Here is a 19,095-nt window from a genome sequence, read left to right as displayed (position 1 = left end):
ACAGGGGTGAGGTGGTATCTCATTGTAGTTTTGATTTGCATTTCTCTAATAACTAATGAAGCTGAGCATCTTTTCATATATCTGTTGGCCATTTGTATCTCTTCCTGGGAGAAGTGTCTGTTCATGTCCTCTTCCCATTTTTTTATGGGATTGTTTGTTTGTTTGTTGTTGAGTTTTATGAGTTCTTTGTAAATTTTGGATATTAGGCCCTTATCTGAGCTGTTGTTTGAAAATATCATTTCCCATTTAGTTGGCTGTCTGTTTATTTTTATATCAGTTTCTCTTGCTGAGCAAAAACTTTTTATTCTGATGTAGTCCCATTCATTTATCTTTGCCTTCACTTCTTTTGCCATTGGAGTCAAGTTCATAAAATGTTCTTTAAAATCCAGGTCCATGATTTTAGTACCTATGTCTTCTTCTATGTACTTTATTGTTTCAGGTCTTATATTTAGGTCTTTGATCCATTTTGAATTAATTTTAGTACACGGGGACAGGCTATAGTCGAGTTTCATTCTTTTGCATGTGGCTTTCCAGTTTTCCCAACACCATTTGTTGAAGAGGCTTTCTTTTCTCCATTGTGTGTTGTTGGCCCCTTTATCAAAGATTATTTGACCATATATATGTGGTTTTATTTCTGGGCTTTCTATTCTGTTCCATTGGTCTGAGTGTCTATTTTTCTGCCAATACCATGCTGTTTTGATTATTGTGGCCCTATAATATAGTTTAAAGTCAGGTATTGTAATGCCCCCAGCTTCATTCTTTTTCCTTAGGATTGTTTTGGCTATTCGGGGTTTTTTATAGTTCCATATAAATCTGATGATTTTTTGTTCCATTTCTTTAAAAAATCTCATAGGGATTTTGATGGGAATTGCATTAAATTTGTATATTGCTTTGGGTAATATGGCCATTTTGATTATATTTATTCTTCCTATCCAAGAACAAGGAATATTTTTCCATCTCATTGTATCTTTCTCGATTTCCCTTAACAATGCTTTGTAATTTTCATTATATAGGTCCTTTACGTTCTTTGTTATGTTTATTCCTAGGTATTTTATTTTTTTGTTGCAATCGTGAAGGGGATTATTTTTTTGAGTTCGTTTTCTAATATTTCATTGTTGGCATATAGAAAGGCTATGGACTTTTGTATGTTAATTTTGTATCCTGCGACCTTACTGTATTGGTTTATTGTTTCTAATAATCTTTTTGTGGAGTCCTTTGGGTTTTCGATGTATAGGATCATATCATCAGCAAAAAGTGATACCTCTATTTGGAAAGCAGGTTTCATTAAATTATAAAACTATTTACATTCACACAATATTTCAACCACAACAACAAAAAAAAAGAAAATGTACTTCTTTCTCTGTAGAAATCAGACTAAATCCATGACTTGCATTCCCATACCCTCGAGAAACCGCACTGTTTCTTAACTATTTAAGAACCTCAAAGTGAGGAAAGCAGTAGCTTAAATTATGCCTTATATCTCCCGTTCCCTCATTCCCTTCTTCCAAAGAGAAAAGGAGAAGAGCAAAGAGTAGCCCACGGAAGAGTCAACAACATTTTTTAAATGACTTACCCTTGTGATTTTTTTCCATTGATTAAATATACATTTTGATTGTAACACTGATGAAAGTACTCCCACCCTTACTCTCCCCCCACACCAAAAGGTAATATTTTATTCATTAGGAAAAAAAAAACTGTCAACAATAAATAGCTTGCTTTCTGAATTAAAAAAAAACCCACTATAACACAAAATTATTCCCTAAATATGATATCAGTGGGGCAATCAGCAAGATAGCTTTTAAAATGTTCATTCTGCAGCAGGTACAGTGAAATTCCTTTCATGAATTATAACTGACTTCTAAGTGGCAGAACGTTTTTAAAAAAGGCAATTTTTTCATCTTTCTACCAAAAGCTATTGAACTAATCATGTATCAGGCAGATTATATATATATTGCTATCATAATTGTAACCTACTTTTTTTTTTTCCCCCGAAGTTGGAAATGGGAAGGCAGTCAGACTCCCGCATGCGCCCAACCAGGATCCACCTAGCACGCCCACCAGGGGACTATGCTCTGCCCATCTTGGGTCGTCGCTCTGACTCAATCAGAGCCATTCTAGCGCCTGAGGCAGAGGCCACAGAGCCATCCTCAGTGCCCGGGCAAGCTTTGCTCCATTGGAGCCTTGGCTGCAGAAAGGGAAGAGAGAGACAGAGAGGAAGGAGAGGGGGAGGGCTGGAGAAGCAGATGGGCACTTGTCCTGTGTGCCCTGGCTGGGAATCAAACCCAGGACTCCTGCACACCAGGCTGACGCTCTACCACTGAGCCAACCGGCCAGGGCTAATTGTAACCTATTTTATTCTTATATAACAACACCTATAATTTTTAAGGATTTTGTTCATGAGAGAAAACATTAGAAATATATCACCCCAGACAAATAAAACCTACTCACCCAAAGGAATTGTCTTTATAATAGAGGAATTCTCTGTAGAATTTTAAAAGTTACTATTTCCAACTGTGGGTCAGTTGTTACAATACATTAGCGTTAGGAGGGTTATATAATGATCAGTAGATAATGTTATGTGAGTCTTTTTTATCTTAAAGTAGCAACCATACATAATGACAGAATGATAAAATATGCACCATGAAGCAAAATATATCTACCTTATACTATGTAGAATGAGTAACAAAAAATATGGTGTTTTCTATTTTAAACCTCAACCTTCATTTGCAAATAAGAAAAATTTACATAAATATTTGTAAATAATGGATGTTTATAGTGAGTCTTTTTTTATATTTTCAGGATTTAATTATGAAAAATTAATGATTTCTCATCAAACTTTTTCTGCTTTGGCAACTTGAGATACCTAAATGTGAAAAGTCCTTAAAGCAGAGCAGAAAGGACTTTCTTACTTCTTAAATACAGACAAAAGGCCTTAATAAACATATTTTGTTTGTTTTGATAAATGACAACAGCATTATCTGTGTCTTACTTTTGGTCAGGAAATATGTTTGGAAATGTACATAAATTATTAGGTTTAATTGTTGCAATACTATCAGAGACTAAAATTATGAGTAAGCTTAAGTTTAGAGAGGTTAAATACCTTACTCAAGGTTATATAGCTACGTAAATAGCTGTTTCCAAGAGGTGTCTTTGATTTCCAATAACAAAATAATGCTTAAGCTAAGCAGAAAGACGATATTCAATATTAATGCTCAGAGCCACTTACAAAATCCATGAGTACAAATACAGTTGGGCATCAAAAAGTGGTTGTTACCTGGTGTAGAATAGTCCTTTGTGGCGTAAATAGATTCATTCATTCTTTTTCCTTCTTTGTTTGTTTATTTTTTTATTTTTCTTTTCTCATTAATTTGAAATAACCTGACCTCTGGCACCCCAGATTGATGCTTTATTTATTAAGCCACCAACCATGGCATAAATTGATTCATTCTTCTTTATCTAAAAAATATGTGCTTCAGCTCCCATATTTTTTTTTGGTATAATTTAATCAAATTTTACAGATTATGGCTCCAGCAACCTGAAGTTAATGATTTTTTTCTCTGTCTCAGCTTAGTTAAGATGTGCATTCTTAGACGAATCATTTGAAAAGAGAGGATATCACATTATGTGATCCCACTCACAGCTCTCACAAGGGAGAATGAGAAATTAATAAGGTCATTTAAAATGGCCACTACAGAAGCAGAACTGGCACACTAGTTAGATCAGGGTCAATTGTTTCAAAATGCATGAGTTGAAGACTACTCTGTTGTTGTTTTAAAGACTTTCACATTTTGTCTTGTCCTTTCCTGTCTACTTTTTCTGCAGACAGCACACTAAGTAGGTGCTGTGTTCAGTAAATGTCAATAGCAGTTAGATTGCACAAACAAGTGGAAAATGATTTGAGCTTGGGTGGTGAGCACACAATGCAATATACAAGATGATGGGTAATAGAAGTGTACATTTGAAACCAATATAATTTTATTAAGCAATGTTACTTCAATATATTTAATCAAAAATATATCAATAAACACTATTAACATACAAAAATGGTACTAAATTACCACTTACTAAAAAATTAAGAAAATATTAAACATTCTTAACCTTATTGAAATGAAATGTGTTTTAGTAAAAGAAATTTGTAAACACAGTAAGAATGATTTATATTATAAAATTTAGGAATTAAAACGAACAAAATAAACTAACAAAATAGAAAGATACATAGATATGGAGAGCAGACTGACAGCAGCTGTCAGAGGGGATGGAGGTGGGGACTGAGTGAAAGGGTGGAGGGAGGGACTAGCAAAGAAAAACACTTAGAGACACAGACAAGAATATGGGAATTGCAGGATGGAAAGGAGAAGGACAGGTGGAGGAAGGTAGCGAGGGGATAGATGGTGACAGAGGGAGACTTGACTTGAAAAGGTAAGCACACAAAACAGTGTACAGGTGATATGTTATAGAATTGTGTGTGCATTTTAAGCCTAATTTAAGTATGATTTTATTAACAAATTTCACCCAAATAAGTTCAATTCAAAATGTTAAAAAAATTTTAAACCATGAAGACATACAAACTACAAGTAGATATATGAAAAGATTCTCATCTTTGCTATTACAAGTATGTAAATAAAAACTAAAATGAGATATTACTTCACAGCTACTTGATTGACTGTTATCAGCAAGATAGGCAGTAAGTATTGGAGAGGCTGTGGAGAAAAAGACCTTTTTTACTTCTGGTAGGAATGTAAACTGGTACAGCCATTATAAAAGAAAGTATAGTGGTTCCTCAAAAAATTCAGAATAGGATGACCATATGACCCAGCAACCTCCTATTGGGTATCTTTATAAAAAACTAAAAACATCAGTACACAAAGACATATGCACCCCCATCTTTATTGTACACATTATTCACAGTGGCCAAGACATGGTAACAACCAAAGTGTCCCTCGATAGAGGACTGGATAAGAAAGATGTAGTATATATGAACAATGGAATACTACTCAACCATAAGAAATGCTGACATTTTGCCATTGACAACAATATGAATAGACCTTGAGACCATTATACAGAGTGAAACAAGTAAATCAGAAAAAGCTAAGAACTATAAGATAATATACATAGGTGCAATATAAGAATGAGACTCATGGACATAGATAAAAGTAACATGGTTACCAGTGGACATAGATAAAAATGAATTAGGGGAAGGAGTGTAAAGAGAGACAAATATACATTGACAGAAAATGATTTGACTTTTGGTGATGGGCATACAACACAATAACAGTTCAAAAGTTATAGAAATTTTTACCTGAAACTTATGTACTCTTATTGATCAAAGGCACCCCATTATATTTAATTTCTAAATTAAAAATAATGAAATGAAGAAACATACTCTTGTGGGGAAACCCTATCATACAAGAAATTTGGTACTTGGATTGTAAGTGACTTTCACTGATGGAAGTTTGGATGTTCAATGATTCTTTCTGTTCTCATCACAGGGGTTGATAGGTGGATTCTGTCATATAGAATTTTTCAAAATAAAAACACAGAAACTTTTAAATTTTGAAATGAGGTCACATGAAAGTCTGAATTTAATTAATTCTATACAAGATGCAAAGACTTTATCCAGTGAGACTACTCTTGTGTTTGGTTTGAACATAATAAGAAATGCATAAATAGAAGTTATTTGTATTTTAATTTCTAATTAGAAGCAAAGAGGGGGAAATTATTGTGGTTTTCTTCCTCTGCCTTTTGGAAGAAGAAAATTAATACTGAAAACTGTTTAATAGTAGTATTCTTTAAAGGAGGATTGAAAGTCTGGAGCATTTTCATATCAATAATTCATTTTAAGGCCTTGTCTCTTGCAGCACTATATCAAATAATATAACATAAATAGAAACTACCTAAGTGTCTGTAAACAGATGGTAGACATAGAAAATATGGTATATATAAACAATGGAATATATATATATATATATATATATATACACAAAATCATTCTATTTGGACAGATTGCTTTGGAATAGTATATATATATATTATTCAGCCCTGTGCAGGAAGGAAATCTTGCCACTTGTACCAACATGGATGAACATTGAGGGCAAGTTTTGGGATTCAACCAGTTTGCACCAGTTCGGCAGAACCAATTCAAAATTTTTGGTTGAGTTCAGTGAACTGGTTGTTAAAATGGCACTTGTGATAATTGGGGTTCTTTCTAAAGTGGGCGCCTGGTCAGCTGCCAAATGTGAAGATGACAAATTTACATTTTTTGCGCTTTTTTTTTTCTTTTTTTTTTTTTTTTTTTTGGTATTTTTCTGAGGTTGGAAACTGGGAGGCAGTCAGACAGACTCCTGCATGCGCCCGACCGGGATCCACCCGGCATGCCCACCAGGGGGTCGATGCTCTGCCCATCTGGGGCATCGCTCTGCCCCAATCAGAGCCATTCTAGCGCCTGAGGTAGAGGCCATGGAACCATCCTCAGTGCCCAGGCCAACTTTGCTCCAATGGAGCCTTGGCTGCAGGAGGGGAAGAGAGAGACAGAGAGGAAAGAGGGGGGGTGGAGAAGCAGATGGGCGCTTTTCCTGTGTGCCCTGGCCAGAATCGAACCCAGGACTCCCACATGCCAGGCCAATGCTCTACCACTGAGCCAACCTGCCAGGACCTCCTTGCGCTTTTTTATCATTCATCTGTGCAACAACATATTCTAAGCACATGTAGTAATGTTTATTCCATCCATAGGTGAAGAAAATTGCAAGTGAAAATGCCGATCAAGAAGCAATATGGGAGGATGACGTCAGAGTAATGGCGGAGTAGGAAGCCATACCGATAAATCTCCCCCAAAACTCAACAAGATCTTCAACCAGAAACAGAAAAACCTATACTTGGAGCTTCCAGATTCTTCGCAATACACCCAAAGGTATGATTGAGTGAAAAATTGGCTAAATATATAACCAAACCCCGAAGGAAATAGGGAGTAAGAAATGCTCCGCCTTCCTCACTAACCTAAACAGGGCGGCTTTCTCTGGTAACTGTGAATATAGAAACTGAGGCGGGCAAAGGGGGTGAATAGATCCAGGCCCCCGCAGCAAAAACGGCCGAACCAGGCTGTGGCTCAGAGATCCAAGCCGAGGAAAATCTGATCCTGTGGCAACCCGGGCAATACAAGCTAACACTCGCGCCAAACCCAAACAAAGAAAGACAAGCGGAGCGGCCATTTTACCCGGTCTCCTGGTCAGTGCGCAGTTAGTGGAAGAGAGATTTCTTCCTAAGCCGCGGAAGTGGGTGCCCGTGTTGCCCCACGGAGAGGCAGGGTCAGAGGCCTTTCTATGGGCCGAGGGCAGAGTCTCTGGGCAGCCCCAGCACCCTGGGAAAGCCACGCACGGGAGGGAGTGAGAACTAATCCCAACGGTGGAGATTTTCCGTGCTGGAGGCTGTTTCACTCAGAGGGAACCACGGCCGGCCTCATATCCTGGTGTGCGCGCGCAGATAAGGAGTGAGCGATACCTCCGAGTGCCTTGGCAGTGCGCGCCCGTGTTATCGCAGAGAGGGGCAGAGTCAGGGGCCTTTGTGTGGGCCAAAGTGGAATCTCGGGCCGCCCCAGCGCCTTGCAAAAGCCGCGCACGGGGACGGAGCGAGACTCAATTCCAACGCTGCAACTTTTCCCTGCGGTTGGGGGTTTCACTCAGAGCGTGAGACTGCTGGCCGGATATCCTGGTTGCAGACAGTGAGTGAGAGTTTCCTCCAAGCGCCCCGGAAGTGGGCGCCCGCTTGTGTTACCGGATAGAGTGGCAGAGCCAGAGGTCTTCGAGTGGGCGGAAAGCCCGCCTGATTATGCTAGCAGCTCTGACTGACTGAGCCTTACCCAGAGCCCTGTGCTGAGTGGAAATAGAGTGGGGAGTTGCCAGCAATTTGAGCCTCTTACTATCCAGGCAGAGGCAGCAGCAACCCCATACCTGGACTATCAGGCTACTAATTGAGGAAGGAAAGACTAGGAGAAAGGCTCCAGGAACACGGACTCTCTCACTGTTGGAGCCTATAAATGCTAATGAGCCTCGACTCCCAACGAGAATAAAGCACAATACATGACATTGCCATAGAGACTTATCAACTGCAAACCTCTACCTGAGCATGCCAAAGGGGCAGAACCTGGGGTACAGAGTCACCGACCAGGAAGAGGGAGAGAAAAGAAAAAGCAAGAAGATAACCTCTCAAAATCAAGAATAATCTGCAGACTTTATAACCTATCCCATTTTATTATATTTGTTCGTTTGTTTCTCTTATCTTCATTCTTGAGACTTTTTTTTCCTCCTCCAATTTGGCCGATTAACTCTCTGCCAGTCTTACTCTCTCCTCTCCTTGAACTACACTACCCATAAGTGTTACATCTCCCATTATCATTTCTCTTCTCTTCCTTTCTCTCTATGAGGGTTGCACTCCAAAACCCTTAACTCTCTCTCTCTCTCTCCTTTCTTTTTTCTTCTTTTACTGGTTCCCTCTTTTTTTCTCTCTCTCTCTTTCTTTTCTCCCTCTATATTAGTTTCTTCCTTTCTCCTTTACATCTCCTCTCATTCAAACCTCAATAACAAACAAATTATCTTATCTGGGACTCAAACCTACGTTTGTGGCATTTTGGGGGGTTTTTACTTCACCTTTTTAACTCACTAGCAGTGCTCCCATCCCTGGCTCTCCATATTATCTAGTTCTTGTTCCACTAAATACAATAGTAAGTTTTTAATTTGTCCCCCCATTTTTCCATTTTCCTCTTATTCCTCTCATCATAACTCTTAGAAAACCAACACCTAAAAGCAAATCATTTTATTCTTGACCCAAATTTTTTCCTTATTTGCTTTTTGTGGGTCCATACGCTCTTTTTTTTTTCTTTTTTCTTTTATTTTATTTCCTTTTTTTTTTTTTTTCTTTCTCTCTTTTTTGCCCCTTTATTACTTTTCCCCAATTCAGGCCCTCCATCACAGGCATTGTTTGTTATAACTCACAGTCCACCACAAGATTTTCTCAAGAAAGAGGGGAGAGGAGAGGAGAGGAAAAAAAGAGGGGGGGAATAATTTCCTTTTTTAAAAATTTTTAATTTATTTTATTTTTCTTTATTTCATTATTAATTTTTTTTAAAAAAACAACTCTTTTCGATTTGTTATTTTTTTATTTTTTTTAACTTTTTATTCTTTATTAAATCTCATTAATACTATCAACAAAACCACCCTCAGATGCCATTAAGGAAGAGAAAATCGAATATCATGGATACAAAAGAAAGAGAGGTAACACAGCTAGATGAGGAAAAATCTATGGAGAAAAAATTTAATATATTGGAAACCTTGGAGCTAAATGACAGAGAATTCAAGATAGAAATCCTAAAAATCCTCCGAGATATACAAGAAAACACAGAAAGGCAATATAGGGAAATCAGAAAACAACTCCATGAACACAAAGAATATATGTCCAAGGAAATTGAAACTATAAAAACAAATCAAACAGAGATGAAAAACTCAATTCACGAGCTGAAAAACGAAGTAACAAGCTTAGCTAATAGAACAGGTCAGATAGAAGAGAGGATTAGTGAAATAGAAGACAAGCAACTTGAGGCACAACAGAGAGAAGAAGAAAGAGACTCAAAAATTAAAAAAAATGAGATAGCCCTACAAGAATTATCTGACTCCATCAAAAAGAATAACATAAGAATAATAGGTATATCAGAGGGAGAAGAGAGAGAAAATGGAATGGAGAACATACTCAAACAAATAATTGATGAGAACTTCCCAAGCCTGTGGAAAGAACTAAAGCCTCAAGTTCAAGAAGCAAACAGAACTCCAAGTTTTCTTAACCCCAACAAACCTACTCCAAGGCATATCATAATGAAATTGACACAAACCAACAGCAAAGAAAAAATTCTCAAGGCAGCCAGGGAAAAGAAGAATACAACATATAAAGGAAGGCCCATTAGATTATCATCAGATTTCTCAGCAGAAACTCTACAAGCTAGAAGAGAGTGGACCCCAATATTTAAAGTCCTGAAAGAGAGGAACTTTCAGCCACGAATACTATACCCATCAAAGCTATCCTTCAAATACGAAGGAGAAATAAAAACATTCACAGATACAGAAAAGATGAGGGAATTTATCATCAGAAAACCCCCACTCCAGGAATTACTAAAGGGGGTTCTCCAATCAGATACAAAGAACAAAAAAAAACAGAGCCACAAGTAAAAGCTCCAAGAAGAACACAATAAAACCAAATTTAAACTGTGACAACAACAAAAAGAAAGAGGGGGAGAAGACGGAGATTAACAGTAGCAAAGGACGATGGAGTGCAAAAGTACTCACAAAATAGTTCGCTACAATGAACAGGGTAGGGACCCTTTTCATTACTCAAAGGTAACCACCATTGAAAAAACCACCACAGAAGCACATGAGATAAAAAAGATAGCAACAGAGGAAAGATGTATGGAATACAACCAAATAAAAACAAAAGATAGAAAAACGAAAGAGAAGGATCAAACAAGACACAAAACTAACAGAAAGCAAGATATAAAATGGCAATAGGGAACTCACAAGTATCAATAATTACACTAAATGTAAATGGATTAAACTCACCAATAAAAAGGCACAGAGTAGCAGAATGGATTAAAAAAGAAAATCCAACTGTATGCTGCCTACAGGAAACTCATCTAAGTAACAAGGATAAAAACAAATTCAAAGTGAAAGGCTGGAAAACAATACTCCAAGCAAATAACATCCAAAAAAAAGCAGGTGTAGCAATACTCATATCGGATAATGCTGACTACAAGACAGGAAAAGTACTCAGAGACAAAAATGGCCATTTCATAATGGCTAAGGGGACACTGAATCAAGAAGACATAACAATTCTTAATATATATGCACCAAACCAAGGAGCACCAAAATATATAAGACAGCTACTTATTAATCTTAAAACAAAAACTGACAAAAATACAATCATACTTGGAGACGTCAATACACCGCTGACGGCTCTAGATCGGTCATCCAAACAGAGAATCAACAAAGACATAGTGGCCTTAAACAAAACACTAGAGCACCTGGATATGATAGACATCTACAAGACATTTCATCCCAAAGTGATTGAGTATACATTTTTCTCCAGTGTACATGGATCATTCTCAAGAATTGACCATATGTTGGGCCACAAAAACAATATCAGCAAATTCAGAAAAATTGAAGTTGTACCAAGCATATTTTCTGATCATAAAGCCTTGAAACTAGAATTCAACTGCAAAAAAGAGGAAAAAAATCCCACAAAAATGTGGAAACTAAACAACATACTTTTAAAAAATGAATGGGTCAAAGAAGAAATAAGTGCAGAGATCAAAAGATATATACAGACTAATGAAAATGACAATACGACATATCAGAATCTATGGGATGCAGCAAAAGCAGTGATAAGAGGGAAGTTCATATCACTTCAGGCATATATGAACAAACAAGAGAGAGCCCAAGTGAACCACTTAACTTCCCAACTTAAGGAACTAGAAAAAGAAGAATAAAGACAACCCAAAACCAGCCAAAGAAAGGAGATAATAAAAATCAGAGCAGAAATAAATGAATTAGAGAACAGAAAAACTATAGAAAAAATTAATAGGACAAGGAGCTGGTTCTTTGAAAAGATCAACAAAATTGACAAACCCTTGGCAAGACTTTCCAAGGAAAAAAGAGAAAGAACTCATATAAACAAAATCCAAAATGAAAGAGGAGAAATCACCACGGACACCGTAGATATACAAAGAATTATTGTAGAATACTATGAAAAACTTTATGCCACTAAATTCAACAACCTAGAAGAAATGGATAAATTCCTAGAACAATACAACCTTCCTAGACTGAGTCAAGAAGAAGCAGAAAGCCTAAACAGACCTATCAGTAGAGAAGAAATAGAAAAAACCATTAAAAACCTCCCCAAAAATAAAAGTCCAGGCCCTGACGGCTATACCAGCGAATTTTATCAAACATTCAAAGAAGACTTGGTTCCTATTCTACTCAAAGTCTTCCAAAAAATTGAAGAAGAAGCAATACTTCCAAACACATTTTATGAGGCCAACATAACCCTCATACCAAAACCAGGCAAGGATGGCACAAAAAAAGAAAACTACAGACCAATATCTCTAATGAATACAGATGCTAAAATACTAAACAAAATACTAGCAAATCGAATACAACAACATATTAAAAAAATAATACATCATGATCAAGTGGGATTCATCCCAGAATCTCAAGGATGGTTCAACATACGTAAAACGGTTAATGTAATACACCATATCAACAAAACAAAGAACAAAAACCACATGATCTTATCAATAGACGCAGAAAAGGCTTTTGATAAAATACAACACAATTTTATGTTTAAGACTCTCAACAAAATGGGTATAGAAGGAAAATATCTCAACATGATAAAGGCCATATATGATAAACCATCAGCTAACATCATATTAAATGGCACTAAACTGAAGGCTTTCCCCCTTAAATCAGGAACAAGACAAGGTTGTCCACTCTCTCCACTCTTATTTAATGTGGTACTAGAGGTTCTAGCCAGAGCAATCAGACAAGACAAAGAAATAAAAGGCATCCATATCGGAAAAGAAGAAGTAAAGGTATCACTTTTTGCAGATGATATGATCCTATACATCGAAAACCCCAAAGAATCCACAAAAAGACTACTAGAAACAATAAGCCAATACAGTAAGGTCGCAGGATACAAAATTAACATACAGAAGTCAATAGCCTTTCTATATGCCAACAATGAAACAACTGAGAAGGAACTCAAAAGAATAATCCCCTTCACGATTGCAACAAAAAAAATAAAATACTTAGGAATAAACATAACAAAGAATGTAAAGGACTTATATAATGAAAACTATAAACCATTGTTAAGGGAAATAGAAAAAGATATAATGAGATGGAAGAATATACCTTGTTCTTGGCTAGGAAGAATAAATATAATCAAGATGGCTATATTACCCAAAGCAATATACAAATTTAATGCAATTCCCATCAAAATTCCAATGACATTTTTTAAAGAAATAGAGCAAAAAATCATCAGATTTATATGGAACTATAAAAAACCCCGAATAGCCAAAGCAATCCTAAAGAAAAAGAATGAAGCTGGGGGCATAACAATACCTGACTTTAAACTCTATTATAGGGCCACGACAATCAAAACAGCATGGTATTGGCAGAAAAATAGACATTCAGACCAATGGAACAGAATAGAAAGTCCAGAAATAAAACCACATATATATAGTCAAATAATTTTTGATAAAGGGGCCAACAACACACAATGGAGAAAAGAAAGCCTCTTCAATAAATGGTGCTGGGAAACCTGGAAAGCCACATGCAAAAGAATGAAACTGGACTACAGTCTCTCCCCCTGTACAAAAATTAACTCAAAATGGATCAAAGATCTAAACATAAGACCTGAAACAATTAAGTACATAGAAGAAGACATAGGTACTCAACTCATGGACCTGGGTTTTAAAGAGCATTTTATGAATTTGACTCCAATGGCAAGAGAAGTGAAGGCAAAAATTAATGAATGGGACTACATCAGACTAAGAAGTTTTTGCTCAGCAAGAGAAACTGATAACAAAATAAACAGAAAGCCAACTAAATGGGAAATGATTTTTTCAAACAACAGCTCAGATAAGGGCCTAATATCCAAAATATACAAAGAACTCATAAAACTCAACAACAAACAAACAAACAATCCAATAAAAAAATGGGAAGAGGATATGAATAGACACTTCTCACAGGAAGAAATACAAATGGCCAACAGATATATGAAAAGATGCTCATCTTCTTTAGCTATTAGAGAAATGCAAATCAAAACGGCAATGAGATACCACCTCACGCCTGTTCGATTAGCTGTTATTAGCAAGTCAGGTAATAGCAAATGTTGGAGAGGCTGTGGAGAAAAAGGAACCCTCATACACTGTTGGTGGGAATGTAAAGTAGTACAACCATTATGGAAGAAAGTATGGTGGTTCCTCAAAAAACTGAAAATAGAACTACCCTTTGACCCAGCAATCCCTCTACTGGGTATATATCCCCAAAACTCAGAAACATTGATACGTAAAGACACATGCAGCCCCATGTTTATTGCAGCATTGTTCACAGTGGCCAGGACATGGAAACAACCAAAAAGCCCATCAATAGATGACTGGATAAAGAAGATGTGGCACATATACACTATGGAATACTACTCAGCCATAAGAAATGATGACATCGGAACATTTACAGCAAAATGGTGGGATCTTGATAACATGATACGAAGCGAAATAAGTAAATCAGAAAAAAACAGGAACTGTATTATTCCATACGTAGGTGGGACATAATAGTGAAACTAAGAGACATTGATAAGAGTGTGGTGGTTACGGGGGGGAGGGGGGAATGGGAGAGGGATAGGGGGTGGGAGGGGCACAAAGAAAACAAGATAGAAGGTGACAGAGGACAATCTGACTTTGGGTGGTGGGTATGCAACATAATTGAACGACAAGATAACCTGGACTTGTTATCTTTGAATATATGTATCCTGATTTATTGATGTCACCCCATTAAAAAAATAAAATTATAAAAAAAAAAAAAAAAAAAGAAGCAATATGGAAATACCTTAAATAACAGTTATATTGTTTTTTATCACATATTATTTAATATTTTTTCATTAATATTTTAAAACTTTCTTACAACATAATCTAGTTTTGTGTACCTCTTTTATTGTTCTCATTTAAGTATTAAATACATGAAAGAATAAGCTACCTTTTGGTATATTGTTTTTTTAAACTTAAAATGGTCATTAAGGAAGAGAACCGGTTGTTAAATGATTTGAATCCCACCATTGTTGAAGTTGTAAAATAAGTCAGAGAGAAAGACAAATATTGTATAGTATCAATTATACGTAGAATCTTGAAGAGGTGAACCATAGAAACAGGGACTAGAATGGTGTTTGCCAGCAGCATGGTGGTGGGAAAAACAGAGAATGTGGGTCAAAGAGTACAAAATCACAATTATGAGATGAATAATTTCTGAGGATCTAATGTATGACATAGTGATTATAGTTAATAATACTATATTATATACATGAAAGTTGCTAAGAGAGTAGAACTTAAATGTTTTTACCACAAAAAAGAAAGGATAATTATTTGACATGATAGAGGTGTTAGCTAATTCCACAATGTTAATCATTTTTTACAATACATAGTGTTTTAAATCGACATGTGTTACACTTAAACTTAGACAATATTATATGCAATTATATCTCAATAAAGCAGAGTAAAACATAAAATATATTTTAAAAATCAATTATCACATGCAATAAATATAGTGCTCACAAAAAATTAGGGATATTGATGACGTCAGAGTAATGGCGGGGTAGGAAGAGATACCGATAAATCTCCCCCAAAACTCAACAAGATCTTCAACCAGAAACAGAAAAACCTATACTTGGAGCTTCCAGATGCTTCGCAATACACCCAAAGGTATGATTGAGTGAAAAATTGGCTAAATATATAACCAAACCCCGAAGGAAATAGGGAGTAAGAAATGCTCCGCCTTCCTCACTAACCTAAACAGGGCGGCTTTCTCTGGTAACTGTGAATATAGAAACTGAGGCGGGCAAAGGGGGTGAATAGATCCAGGCCGCCGCGGCACAAACGGCCGAACGAGGCTGTGGCACGGAGATCCAAGCCAAGGAAAATCTGATCCTGTGGCAACCCGGGCAATACAAGCTAACACTCGTGCCAAACCCAAACAAAGAAAGACAAGCGGAGCGGCCATTTTACCCGGTCTCCTGGTCGGTGCGCAGTTAGTGGGCGAGAATTTCTTCCTAGGCCCCGAGAGTGGGTGCCCATGTTGCCCCACGGAGAGGCAGGGTCAGAGGCCTTTCTGTGGGCCGAGGGCAGAGTCTCTGGGCAGCCCCAGCACCCTGGGAAAGCCACGCACGGGAGGGAGTGAGAACTAATCCCAACGGTGGAGATTTTCCGTGCTAGAGAAGGTTTCACTCAGAGGGAAATGCGGCTGGCCTCATATCCTGGTTTGCGCGCGCAGATAAGGAGTGAGCAATTCCTCCGAGTGCCTCGGCAGTGCGCGCCCATGTTATCGCACAGAGGGGCAGAGTCAGGGGCCTTTGTGTAGGCCAAAGCGGAATCTCGAGCCGCCCCAGCACCTTGCAAAAGCCGCGCACGGGGACGGAGCGAGACTCAATTCCAACGCTGCAACTTTTCCCTGCGGTTGGGGGTTTCACTCAGAGCGTGAGACTGCTGGCCAGATGTCCTGGTCACAGACAGTGAGTGAGAGTTTCCTCCAAGTGCCCCGGAAGTGGGCGCCCGCTTGTATTACCGGACAGAGTGGCAGAGCCAGAGGTCTTTGAGTGGGCGGAAAACCCGCCTGATTATGCTAGCAGCTCTGACTGACTGAGCCTTACCCAGAGCCCTGTGCTGAGTGGAAATAGAGTGGGGAGTTGCCAGCTCTTTGAGCCTCTTACTATCCAGGCAGAGGCAGCAGCAACCCCATAGCTGGATTATCAGGCTACTAATTGAGGAAGGAAAGACTAGGAGAAAGGCTCCAGGAACACGGACTCTCTCACTGTCAGAGCCTATAAATGCTAATGAGCTTCGACTGCCAACTAGACTAAAGCACAATACATGACATTGCCATAGAGACTTATCAACTGCAAACCTCTACCTGAGTGTGCCAAAGGGGCAGAACCCGGGGTACAGAGTCACCGACCAGGAAGAGGGAGAGAAAAGAAAAAGCAAGAAGATAACCTCTCAAAATCAAGAATAATCTGCAGACTTTATAACCTATCCCATTTTATTATATTTGTTCGTTTGTTTCTCTTATCTTCATTCTTGATACTTTTTTTTCCTCCTCCAATTTGGCCGATTAACTCTCTACCTGTCTTATTCTCTCCTCTCCTTGAACTACACTACCCATAAGTGTTACATCTCCCATTATCTTTTCTCTTCTCTTCCTTTCTCTCTATGAGGGTTGCACTCCAAAACCCTTAACTCTCTCTCTCTCTCTCCTTTCTTTTTTCTTCTTTTACTGGTTCCCTCTTTTTTTCTCTCTCTCTCTTTCTTTTCTCCCTCTATATTAGTTTCTTCCTTTCTCCTTTACATCTCCTCTCATTCAAACCTCAATAACAAACAAATGATCTAATCTGGGACTCAAACGTATGTTTGTGGCATTTTGGGGTTTTTTTACTTCACCTTTTTAACTCACTAGCAGTGCTCCCATCCCTGGCTCTCCATATTATCTAGTTCTTGTTCCACTAAATACAATAGTAATTTTTTAATTTGTCCCCCCATTTTTCCATTTTCCTCTTATTCCTCTCATCATAACTCTTAGACAACCAACACCTAAAAGCAAATCATTTTATTCTTGACCCAAATTTTTTCCTTATTTGCTTTTTGTGGGTCCATACGCTCTTTTTTTTTTCTTTTTTCTTTTTTTTTTTTTTTCCTTTTTTTTTTTCTTTTTTTTTACCCCTTTATTACTTTTCCCCAATTCAGGCCCTCCATCACAGGCATTGTTTGTTATAATTCACAGTCCAACACAAGATTTTCTCAAGAAAGAGGGGAGAGGAGAGGAGAGGAAAAAAGGAGGGGGGGGGAATAATTTCCTTTTTTTAAAAATTTTTATTTTATTTTATTTTTCTTTATTTCATTATTAATTTCTTTTTAAAAAAACAACTCTTTTCGATTTTTTATTTTTTTATTTTTATTTTTAACTTTTTATTCTTTATTAAATCTCATTAATACTATCAACAAAACCACCCTCAGATGCCATTAAGGGAGAGAAAATCAAATATTATGGATACAAAAGAAAGAGAGGTAACACAGCTAGATGAGGAAAAATCTATGGAGAAAAAATTTAATATATTGGAAACCTTGGAGCTAAATGACAGAGAATTCAAGATAGCAATCCTAAAAATCCTCTGAGATATACAAGAAAACACAGAAAGGCAATTTAGGGAGCTCAGAAAACAACTCAATGAACACAAAGAATATATGTCCAAGGAAATTGCAACTATAAAAACAAATCAAACAGAGATGAAAAACTCAATTCACGAGCTGAAAAACGAAGTAACAAGCTTAGTTAATAGAAAAGGTCAGATAGAAGAGAGGATTAGTGAAATAGAAGACAAGCAACTTGAGGCACAACAGAGAGAAGAAGAAAGAGACTCAAAAATTAAAAAAAATGAGATAGCCCTACAAGAATTATCTGACTCCATCAAAAAGAATAACATAAGAATAATAGGTATATCAGAGGGAGAAGAGAGAGAAAATGGAATGGAGAACATACTCAAACAAATAATAGATGAGAACTTCCCAAGCCTGTGGAAAGAATTAAAGCCTCAAGGTCAAGAAGCAAACAGAACTCCAAGTTTTCTTCACCCCAACAAACCTACTCCAAGGCATATCATAATGAAATTGACACAAACCAACAGCAAAGAAAAAATTCTCAAGGCAGCCAGGGAAAAGAAGAATACAACATATATTCTTCTTATGGAGGAAAGCCCATTAGATTATCATCAGATTTCTCAGCAGAAACTCTACAAGCTAGAAGAGAGTGGACCCCAATATTTAAAGTCCTGAAAGAGAGGAACTTACAGCCACGAATACTATACCCATCAAAGCTATCCTTCAAATACGAAGGAGAAATAAAAACATTCACAGATACAGAAAAGATGAGGGAATATATCATCAGAAAACCCCCACTAAAGGAATTACTAAAGGGGGTTCTCCAATCAGATACAAAGAAGAAAAAAAAAACAGAGCCACAAGTAAAAGCTCCAAGAAGAAAACAATAAAACCAAATTTAAACTGTGACAACAACAAAAAGAAAGAGGGGGAGAAGATGGAGATTAACAGTAGCAAAGGACGATGGAGTGCAAAAGTACTCACAAAATAGTTCGCTACAATGAACAGGGTAGGGACCCTTTTCATTACTCAAAGGTAACCACCATTGAAAAAACCACCACAGAAGCACATGAGATAAAAAAGATAGCAACAGAGGAAAGATGTATGGAATACAACCAAATAAAAACAAAAGATAGAAAAACGAAAGA

This window comes from Saccopteryx bilineata, chromosome 4, assembly GCF_036850765.1.
Source record: "Saccopteryx bilineata isolate mSacBil1 chromosome 4, mSacBil1_pri_phased_curated, whole genome shotgun sequence".
Lineage (NCBI taxonomy): Eukaryota > Metazoa > Chordata > Mammalia > Chiroptera > Emballonuridae > Saccopteryx > Saccopteryx bilineata.
The sequence above is the reverse complement of the archived record's forward strand: the minus strand, read 5'-3'. Positions refer to the sequence as shown.